The sequence below is a fragment of the Haliotis cracherodii genome, unplaced genomic scaffold (assembly GCF_022045235.1).
Source record: "Haliotis cracherodii isolate W230 unplaced genomic scaffold, xgHalCrac1.p SCAF_14, whole genome shotgun sequence".
NCBI lineage: Eukaryota > Metazoa > Mollusca > Gastropoda > Lepetellida > Haliotidae > Haliotis > Haliotis cracherodii.
In genome coordinates, this window is record NW_027266269.1 from 10,889,090 (window position 1) to 10,899,523 (window position 10,434).

Genomic DNA, 10,434 nt, shown 5'->3' on the forward strand with positions numbered 1-10,434 from the left:
ACAAGCACAAAGAGTGATCTTCGTTAACAGCTTTTATTCCCACTTTGTGTTGCCGGTCAACCCACTCTATTTGTCACTTAAATACGCGACTTCGGCCGCAAAGCTTCAATCCCAGTCGAAATGCCGCTTCCTGAATTTGATGTCTGGTTCGAAAGATCGTGACAACAAGCCGAGAGCGAGACACCAGTCCTGATGTAGTCTCCCCAGCCGCTCTCTCGATTTGGAGACTTTTTGGACGAGAGCGGAGCACCAGTCAAGATGTAGTTTCCCCAGCCGCTCTCTCGATTTGAGGCTTTTGCCCCTTTTTAAACCGGTACCTACGTCACAGTTCTACTCATTTTTCCATCTATCATTGTGTGGCAGTTACAGGTTTTGTTTAACTGTCAACTAACCAGTAATATACCAGTAGTATATATTGTATATAATACATAGTGTAGTTTGTATTAGCATTAGTATTATTATTAATATCAGTATGTAGTATTAGTATTCATTATTAATATTAGTATTTAGTATTAGTATTTAATATTAGTATTTAGTATCAGTATTTAGTATTAGTTTGCAGTATGGGTTTTAGGGATTTTAATGAAGATTTAATACAACACCTTTTAACTTAGGGTAGTGACTGACCAAAAACATAACTATCAGCTTCTTTGTGTCAGCCAGGGTAAATGTTCTGGTTGAGTGGTTGACCCTATTGATTTCCTTAGGGTCAGCTTTGCATGCTTTTTAACCCTCACTTGCACCTCAGTCAATACACAGACAAGTCACTGACAGACCACAGCACGTGGGCACATGTTACAGATTTTTATAAATTCAAGGTATTTCCAATTAGATACATAAACATATATAAATCTATCTTTTCATAAATAACAATATATAAACAGGTGTACGTTGAATAAGGTATTGGTTAGGATGTGTGTGAGATTTAGTCAATGTCTGATTCTCCTTGACAGAGTTGTAAGTGTGTTGACATGTATGATAGTTTTAGGATGTTTCGTAATTTATTCTGTTTTATGGTAGTGCTGTGTTCAGATCTGTAAATATGTATAAACAATAGCACTGATCTGATAATAATGTCCACACATGCAAGAGCATTGTGTAAGGAAGCTTATTGTACATTTAGAATAATTTCCATATTTATAGGTACTTTGATGTCACTGTAGCCCTGACCATGTAGTCGTGGCAGACTAAAGTGTCACCTACACCTAGAGGCCATACTTCTGGTATGTTTACTTATCACCACATGTAGATATATATTATTATTATGTTTATCTATTGATCACGTTTTACACCACCTAAGAAGTATTTTGATTTGATGTATGCATAAACTATATGTATGAATAACGTAATTCTAATGATGTATCATGTTCTGACGCATACATATCCTCTATAATATGTACAAGGTAATCCTAATGAAGTATCATGTTCTCATTTTAATTATCATAATTTACAAGATTCTTATTGAGTGTTATTGTGCATTTCAGGGTGTGAAAGAAGGGTATGCCACTCGTCATCTAATAAAACGAATCACACCCGTAGCTGTGTTTTTGACAACATTTATTGATGCACACACATATTCTGCTACAACTGCTCCACCTACACTAGATCATTCTAACCCACTCTTGTATAATAACAAGATCCTTATTAGGACTTGTGGTAATGTGAACTCCTCAAACCCCAGAATCCCCCCGCCCCCCCCCCATACTATTGCCCCTCATTGCCTACTTATATAATTACTGTAGATGTCTTAATTAGTTGCTAATTACCATTATTTGATGCCAATAATACGACCCCCGTTCTGACGAAGAGTGTGTCTTGTTATAATATCTGGTAAACATTCCCTCTTATTTCTATGACTTATTGATTTATCCTCCCTTTAATTATCTAAATATGTAATACACTTTCATGCTTATAATTCTTGGAGCAATATATCTTCAGTTAATGAAGACGAGGATGATAGTATGGATGTCCCTTGTATGTATGTATGTATGTATGTATGTATGTATGTATGTATGTATGTATGTATGTATGTATGTATGTATGTATGTATGTATGTATGTATGTATGTATGTATGTTGTGTGTGTGTGTGTGTGTGTGTGTGTGTGTATGTATGTATGTATGTATGTATGTATGTGTGTGTGTGTGTGTGTGTGTGTGTGTGTGTGTGTGTATGTGTGTGTGTGTGTGTGTGTGTGTGTGTGTGTGTGTGTGTGTGTGTGTGTGTGTGTGTGTGTGTGTGTGTGTGTGTGTGTGTGTGTGTGTGTGTGTGTGTGTGTGTGTGTGTGTGTGTGTGTGTGTGTGTATGTATGTATGTATGTATGTATGTATGTATGTATGTATGTATGTATGTATGTATGTATTAGGTTCTTTTGAAATATCGAGTGACCAGGTCAGATAAGTTCAATTTAGTCAGAAATATTTTGTGATAGCATTTCAAGCGGTATAGTTTTCAAATGACACAGGCACACATTGCATATTGCCGTGGTGCTGAAAGTACTGGCGTGGAACAATGGGCTCCGTCAGAGCGGTTTACAACATGTCAGCAAAGAACATGGAAATTGAGGACATTGTGGCATGTATTAGAACCGTTTGCCGTAAAATGGGAAACAAAAAGGATTTACCCTACATGAAATGTAAGCCCTTGTGCCTACTGTGATGGTGACTGGACCAATTATATCCAAAGACTTAGGCTTAAGGAATTATAAATTCAAGAATTTTGATACGTTTCGTGTCTGTCGGAGAAAATCTGTTGACATTCCGAAATATTTTTCACACACACACACACACATTCATACCTTTCTGTATTTCTCCTCTTTCCATTCTGTCATATAACATATTTCTAAAACATTTAAAAGAAATTACAAAAACGCGAACAAGATGAAAACAGTTGGAATGCTTATGATATCAAACACAGAAATTCGCACATTTTTTAAAGGAGATTTATGTATACATACTTTCTGTACATATAGTTGTGTAGAATGTCTCTTGAAGAATGTCATATGGATGACTTTAAACTCTATGATAACGACCGTATTACAACTTGTATTCGGCGGCAGTGCAGTGTGGTTTAGGGCATCCCTGCTGCTGCTGCTGCTGGTGGTGGTGATCTATGGGCGGATCAATGGCGTCACCAGAAGACTTAGAGCACGATGTGAGGGTGAGGCACAGCAAGGCAATGGCAGCTGTATTAACGGCTTCAAATACCAGTTGTTTGTTCCATGAGTATGAAGTTTATGTTTGAAATAGGAGTTCCTCTGAGCCTAATCACAGAGGTGTCTCTACTACTTGGGGCTTGTTTCACCCGTCTCATTTACACCTACAGAATGGAAGATTTCAGGAAGGGGTTAAACGCATACTACACGACATTGGCCATCATAAAATAAATACCCTACAAAAAGACAAACGTCTTTGATTGTATGCAAGTATTACACGAATATTGTATTCAAGTGGCCCCCAAACTGTAGGGATATCGGACAGACATTGCTGTGGTTATATTGAAGTGTTTCCCCAACTGTAGGGATATTGGACAGACATTGGTGTGATTATATTCAAGTGTTTCCTCAACTGTAGGGGTATTGGACAGACATTGGTGTGATTATATTCAAGTGTTTCCTCAACTGTAGGGGTATTGGACAGACATTGGTGTGATTATATTCAAGTGTTTCCTCAACTGTAGGGGTATTGGACAGACATTGTTGTGATTATATTCAAGTGTTTCCTCAACTGTAGGGGTATTGGACAGACATTGGTGTGATTATATTCAAGTGTTTTCCCAACTGTAGTGTAATTGGACAGACATTGGTGTGATTATATTCAAGTGTTTCCCCAACTGTAGGGATATTGGACAACCATGCTGTGATTGTATTCAAGTGTTTTTCCAACTGTAGGGATATTGGACAGACATTGATGTGATTATATTCAAGTGTTTCCCCAACTGTAGGGATATTGGACAACCATGCTGTGATTATATTCAAGTGTTTTCCCAACTGTAGGGATATTGGACAACCATGCTGTGATTATATTCAAGTGTTTCCCCAACTGTAGGGATATTGGACAGACATTGGTGTGATTATACTCAAGTGTTTCCCCAACTGCAGGGATATTGGACAGACATTGGTGTGATATTCACAAGTTTAGTTACAAACATAACACCTACATTTGCCATGATTTTGCTTTGATCGTTGCAACTTTTGGCTGATATATAGGTTGCTGAGACAATGAGAAATTTAATTAAGAGGAAAGTTCCACCAACTGTCTTGGGTTTGATAAAACGTTGACATGTGCAAATATTTGAACATAGGTGAAATAATTGTCTCTTTTGTTTTATGATTTGTGCAAAGATAATGATAAATTATTTAATTTTATAAAGCTCCAGTGACTTCCTACTATCCTACTATCATCTTAGTGCCTCATCAATCCCAAACTTGTGCAATTCCCGTGATTATAAACATAAATCACGGATCTTTTTAATTTTAACTCTGGAAAAACCGATGTTTTTTTTTTTTTCATTTTAGTGGATCGAACATGCAACCTTCGCATATGTAGCCTTATGAGGGAAACGAAGGCTCGTGAGGCCCCGTCATGTGCCTGAAAGCAAGCTAGAGATATTTTACGTCCGTTTCACGGAATATGTGTAAGAAACATGAAGGTGTTGCTAAATGTTGGTATATGAGATTTAAATCCCTCATTATCGGGATGACGATATTAGCATGTATAAATCTCCTTTAAAAATGTGCGAATTTCTGAGTTTGATATTATAAGCATTCCAACTGTTTTCATCTTGCTCGCGTATAATTGTTTTCAAAATATGTATTTATATATTTATCGATCTAGATCTCAATATTGTCAATATACTTGTAAGATCTCTTTCATTTTATCTTCTTTTAATGTTGTTACTTTTAACATGGTGTATTCTCATGGAAAGGATTGGGCACACAAGATCGCAGAATGCTCGCTCCTGTAGATTTAATCTATGCGTATTTATATGATTATTTAAATTATACATTATATGGCAGAATGGAAAGAGGAGAAAGACAGAAAGGTATATAATTGACATTACTCATGTATGTGTGTGTGTGTGTGTGTATGTGTGTGTGTGTGTGTGTGTGTGTGTGTGTGTGTGTGTGTGTATGTATGTATGGTTAAGTGCTGAGTTTCTCTGAATGTTAGCCATGGTTTATATAGGATTGAGCACTCGGACCATGGTGTCTAATCGTTTAAATGGCTACTAAGATTCCGAAGCCTTTTGCTAACCATTTCGGGGCGGTCTGGTAGCCTAGTGGTTAAAGCGTTCCCTCGTCACGCCGAAGACCGGGTTTCGATTCCCGACATGGGTACAATGTGTGAAGCCCATTTCTGGTGTCCCCCGCCGTGATATTGCTGGAATATTGCTTAAAGCTGCGTAAAACCATGCCTGCTTGCTCGCTCGCTAACCATTTCATAGTGCATCGGACTCCTGCAACGATTAAGCAACAAGTCCTCATGTTCTAACCTATACTTACTGATTTATTTAGGTCTCAGTATTGTTAATCCTGAAGTGAAGCATTGAATGTCCAACACACCTGTTCAACATCACTGTGTTGTCTTCTAACCTGGCTTGTATTGGGATGCTTCCTTTCATTGTTGGTTGTTTGATTGATTGCTGTTTTACTCCAGTTACATGACGGCGATCTGAAAATAATCGAACATCGATCCACACAATTAAGATCGATGACGTTCATCAACAAAGTCAGCGAGTCTGACCACCCGATCGCCTATTGCGACCAGCATAGTCGCCTCATAATTCAAACATGAGTTGCTGTAGACCAATTCTACCCCGAATAAGTGGACGGATTCAGGGTTATCTATTAACCGGAATTGAAGAATGTCCCCTAGATGCTCCAATATCGTCATAGTTGTGTACATCAACTTGATCATGTTCAGTTCCATAAACTGAAGCACCTGCTGGACCAACACAAGGTGAACTGAACTGAAGCACCTGCTGGACCAACACGTGGTGAACTGAAGCAACTGCTGGACCAACACAAGGTGAACTGAACTGAAGCACCTGCTGGACAAACACAAAGTGAACTGAAGCACCTGCTTGACCAACACAAGGTGAACTGAACTGAAGCACCTGCTGGACCAACACAAGGTGAACTGAACTGAAGCACCTGCTGGACCAACACAAGGTGAACTGAACTGAAGCACCTGCTGGACCAACACAAGGTGAACTGAACTGAAGCACCTGCTGGACCAACACAAGGTGAACTGAACTGAAGCACCTGCTGGGCCAACACGAGGTGAATTGAAGCAACTGCTGGACCAACACAAGGTGAACTGAACTGAAGCACCTGCTTGACCAACACAAGGTGAACTGAACTGAAGCACCTGCTTGACCAACACATGGTGAACTGAACGGAAGCACCTGCTGGACCAACACAAAGTGAACTGAACTGAAGAACCTGTTGGACCAACGCAAGGTGAACTGAAGCACCTGCTTGATCAACACAAGGTGAACTGAAGCACTTGCTGGACCAACACAAGGTGAACTGAACTGAAGCACCTGCTGGACCAACACAAAGTGAACTGAACTGAAGCACCTGCTGGACCAACACAAGGTGAACTGAACTGAAGCACCTGCTGGGCCAACACAAAGTGAACTGAAGCACCTGCTTGACCAACACAAGGTGAACTGAACTGAAGCACCTGCTGGACCAACACAAGGTGAACTGAACTGAAGCACCTGCTGGACCAATGACGTTTCCATATTTGTAAAAGTGGGTCGGTGACTTTCGAAATTCGTTGTGTGTTGATCGCAGTAGATGTTTCAAAACCGATATTGTTGTTTATCTATATCTGATAAAACATTCTATCCATTCTATCAATTATATCTATTTAATGGAAGACAAATGGCAATGATAATACCCTCGAAAATAGTGTTACCCTTATATGACTGTTTGTTCTATCATAGGCATACAATACAATTGAGACGCATAGTGATCAGTGAGTGAGTGAGTGAGTGAGTGAGTGAGTTGGGTTTAACGCCACTTTTAACAGTATAACAGTTATATCACGGCGGAACAGCTTAATGTAGGAGGCAAGCCTGAAGTGATGCACGTCTCAGACGTTTACCACTTCGGTGATACCCACGAGCACGGTATGGTGCTGACAAACCTAGAAACATAATCAGGGCGAACCGGGATTCGAACCCACAATCATAGGTTTCTGGCGTGCCCAAGGGACGCAACTCTGCGCAGCGAATCGCGGCGCCTTAGACAAATGGTCCACCCGTGTCCCCTGAGACGCGTAGATATGTAACTAGAGAACACAAACTAAACTATGTATGATTTGTTATCTGAGCGATGTAGAGACAGAGTACCATTTTCTGCTAATCTACAATGTGTACAAAGATCTCTTCCAAATTTACTTACTCCAGAAATAGTGTGTCCATCCGTCACTTGAGAATTACACATGATCATGTCTACCTGAAATATAACGTTTTTAATAAATCAAGTTACCTTTATCTACTCTGCAATGGATGCTTCCTGACTTATAGTAGTACGTTCTGCAAGTTCTACTCTATGCAGTGTTATAATGTATGGCTGGACGGAGCTGTATGCTGTCTTCGATAATAAACCACGGGCTGATGGCCTACATCTGCACAAATAAAGAATCGAATTGAATAAACTTGGGGTACTAAAAGTGGGGCGATCTATTTGGAGTGTATTTGAAAAGATATGGCTGTCGGACAAAATCTCGTTCACAACGCATTATGTGTTCAGAGAAGGTTTGCGTTTCAGTCATAGTCTCGGTCTCAAGCCCGACAATGACACCAGAATTATTCTAACCCAGTTCGTCGCGGGTCAGGCGTATTAGGAATCCAGGCGGTCTGTATAACAATTTGACACTTATTAAATGAGTCAACGTCCTGAGAACGCGCAATCTTGCTGACGGTGATAGATAAACAAGCTGTATGATCACGTCTGGAACAGACTACCCAGTGATTGACAACATGAGCATCGATCTACGCCTTTGGGATTACGGTGATATGCTTCAACCAAGTCACGTAGTCTGACCGCCAGATCCTGCGTGTTCAGCCTACATGGTTACATGTAACAGGATTCATAAACCATACATAACTTCCCCTTGGAGTATACCGTGTTCGACGTAATAAGCGCCTAGGGCGCTCTCAAAATTAGAAATCGGGGCCTCTTATTGGAATATTATTTTAGTGAAAAAAACTGAATTGAAAGATAAATTTCGTGGTTTATGCTGACAGCCTTAAATATTTATATACGACAGATATATTTTTCAAGAATTTAATTGCCCATAATTAAGGGTGCATATAACACATGAGTGCGTAAAATTATAAATTATCTGAAAGCAGAGTCCCTTGTACGATTGGGACAATATCATAAGCATATGAATCACTATCAAAGGATTCATCGGTGGCACCCGTCACAAACACATGCGAAGGCAAGCCAACTACTCACCTGAAACAACACGGGAAGATATGGTACAAGGCAAAATAAGGACTTGAATCCGACATAATTTTTGTCACTACTGCATCAAATTTGGACATGTCCTCCATATGTCTACCATAACACCTTTGAGAACTTTAAGGCCTTGAATTGTGTACCTATTTCGGTAGAAACAGGGAAATGGTTAACCCCTTCACAACAGACAACCGGTTGCGATAAAATAGAATGCATATTGATTGCACGTTTCGACAGCTCTATAACTGACATAACTACAATATACAACGCAGTAAAATTCCTTTAATGTTTCTGCGAGAAGGTAACTCCGAATCTATGTTAACTATTCATAATATTTACCATATGCCAACATCAACAGATCTATGGTTTACCCAGTGTTTGTGAAAGATCTTTCAAATATTTGTACGCTCTCTGATCAGCATTTTAGTTATGTCACGCGTGTCAGCTTGATGTGGGAGGAAAAATGGTAGTCCTGTAGGTCAAAAACAAGAAACATAATCAGGACGAACCAGCAATTCGAATCCACCATCATAGGGTCCTTGCCGAATTCTTTGATTTGAGCGAGTTAGCGAGTTTAGTTTTCAAAATTAATAAAAGTCCATTTGTATGACTCTTTTTCATGCTGAATTGCCAGATCATTCTACCGGGTACCCATTCACTGCTGGCTGAACTGTGCATATTTCGAACAAAGTCACTTGCCGAAAGAGACGCCACGTGTGTCCCATGTGCTTCAGTCTGGGGCCGGACCGAAGCCCTAGAAACTCTTATGAGGAAAGCAGCCCATCACGGCCACTCCGCCTGTGGTTTAACGCCGATTTGAACAACACTTAAGTTACTTCCAAGCATTTCAGCTTGATGTGGTAGGAAATCCCTAAGTGACGTATGTGTTGTTATGTGTCAGTGTATGTTAGTGTTGAACAATGATTGTAACTGTGCTACATTGTTTCTGTTGAGATTCGATAGAAGCTCATTGCATAGTGTTGGGGCAATGATTATTTGTCAGGAATGTAGTACTACTTAATGCAAGCAGTCGTAAGGTAGGTACAATATTTAGATGCTAGACTGGCGTGGTAACTTCATGAAACGGCGAGACTCGTCCAGCATTGTAAAGTGCCTTACAGCACTGTGTAGAAAGTTTTGGATGCTAGTTAGGCAGTATGTAAGGGGACAAGAGCATGCCTCTCGCATCTCACACATTTCATCACACATTTTCATCTGAGAATACACAAGACCAGCTTTCGTGTGAGGATCACCCCAGATCTCAGAACCTTGACAACTGCGGCTGGGGTAATATACTATCATCACTGACTTTTGCAATCACCACTGTACTTTTTTATTTGACATTGTCCACTGCCATCATATTATATATTGCCATCGCATTCTGTACAACCACTATATCGAGTACTGCCACTGTAATTGTTGTGCGGTAATTTGTGTTGATTTGTAAACCGAGTTAAATTTGTAATACAAATATTAATTGTACACCATTTGTTGGGTGTTTGTTGGTTTCACACAAAGCACTTTTACGTAATTTTTTCAGGACTAACATATTGTTTCAATTTGGGAATCGACACGTAACAGTGTATGGTACTGGGATTCCAAACCACGATCACAGTTTTCTGGTACGTCTCGGGGATGCAACTCTGCACGACGAATTGCGCTGTGTAATACGACCGTAATCAGATTACATAGAAATACAAAGTGTTTGTTTCTTGTTGTGAAAACACGTTTGGTTTATGAAAAACGACAAAGACAATAACGATATATGAACTAATTTCTAAAGCAATGATGAAAGATGTGCTTAATTTTGAGAAAGGCAACCCACGCTGCCATTGCTACTTTGGTTTTAGAACAATGGGAGCAAGCAAAAGACCACTGGGGTTTGAAAAGGAGTATAACCATTGCTGCGCATGCGTAAATTAATTCACTTACAACACATGCGCACCATAAATCGAA